The sequence below is a fragment of the Montipora capricornis genome, chromosome 10 (genome assembly GCF_036669925.1).
Source record: "Montipora capricornis isolate CH-2021 chromosome 10, ASM3666992v2, whole genome shotgun sequence".
NCBI lineage: Eukaryota > Metazoa > Cnidaria > Anthozoa > Scleractinia > Acroporidae > Montipora > Montipora capricornis.
This window is the reverse complement of record NC_090892.1, coordinates 12,884,037-12,885,740: the sequence shown is the minus strand read 5'-3', so window position 1 is coordinate 12,885,740 and position 1,704 is coordinate 12,884,037.

The following is a 1,704-nucleotide window of genomic DNA, read 5'->3' as shown; positions in this document are numbered from 1 at the left end:
TTTATTATCATTATTATTACTTTGATTCCATAGGTTCTGAATTTATTTATGTTTTTTTATGGATTATTACGTAGAGCGATGTCATTTTTCAGTTTTTTAGCTTTAAAATTTAGGGGATTTTTTTCTGGATCCACCCAGAGAACAGGTGGTTTGACACCTGATAGGTTTTTTTTTTTTCCCCACGATTCTATCCAAAAGAACGATTAATTAATCTGTACACCTGATCGGATTTTTTTCCAGGATTCATCCAAGGAACGAATGATTTTGTACATGCTTGACGGCATTTTTCCTGGCTCCATCCAAAAGAACGAATGATTTTACTGCCGCAATACACCCTGGATCAGAAGCTACACAATCTCACTTATGCTTCCATTTTTTCTGGGTCATTGCCCCTTCTTTAGCTTCCTCGTTCGTACTAGTATTTTAAATTGCTTTGGGCATTCCACGATCCATGTTTTGTTATACTGGTTCCCAGATCTACTCCTTCTCACATCTCGTACCCAGGCCATGTGTACAGTTTTTGGGCGTATTTGAATTCTTTTGTCGCAAGCAAGGCTGACGTTTACAGGATACTTCGCAAAATTTTGGAGCAAGGGGAAATTTTTGCCAGCTTTTTCTTCCATGTAAGTAACCAGGTATCCTTTTTTTCTTTATTTTAAACTATAATTTTGCTTCAGAACTTCCATGATACACATGATGAGTTGTGTTTTTGGTAAGAGTTACTTTCCATTTTTGGTTAATCGACTTGGAAGCTTAGGTCGTGTTAGTCTGTCCATGGTTTTTAGTGCTGGTTTTTGTCCAGAGTTGCGGCTTGTTGTTCTTCTCTTTTTCCTTTCTTGACTCGGCACGAGGGGCTCGGGTAGAGGTCCAGCGCTGGACTAGAAACCCCCTTGCTCGGTTGCGCTCTACCCCTGAAGATTCGCAGCCATTTACGAGCCTAATGGTGTCGCAGTCAGCTTATCTTTACCTTTGGGATAGTTTGGATTTGCTCGTGGAACCTGTGTTTCATATTCCATGGGATTTCTTTAGTTTTTTTTTCATATATTTTTTAAGAACGAAGATTTTAGTGTAAAGATTTTTCACATTTGTTATTCCTATTTTTAAGAGCGAATAATTTCCATGATCAAGTATTTGTTTCATCTCTCCTCCCTTGATTAAGTTTATCGTACATGCACTGTCTGGCTGTTTCTGAAATTAAGGTTTTTAATTTCACACAGAGTTTGTTTCATTTGTTAACCTTATTGTGGGGTTGAGAGTTTGCTTTGTGAATTTCTTCCCCTCATCTTACAGAGTACCCTAACTTTTGTCGATGATTTTCCCTCAACTCACCATCCACACACACGATATTCCCCACAAACGTCCTGCTAATTAGTGAATGTGTTAGTTAGTGGAGAGGAACCCCTTCATATAAGGTGGATTCTTTTGTCAACACCGTAAGGAAGCCACAAAGGTTGCTAGTGAAACTGCTGCTGTTATTTGTAAATAAACCACTCCCAACTGGACACTTCATTTATGGCCATTGTTAACTAGTACAGCTGTTATTATGAGTACGTGATCATGGCATCAACCACCAGTGAGAAAGTGAAGATAATTTTAGCCACCATGGTCTTCCCTTAACATTGAAGTGACACAATGAAACCTCTATTCAGCTCAAATGAATGCCAGGAAATACTGTAAGCAGAATGGAATTGTGCCCCTTGCAAC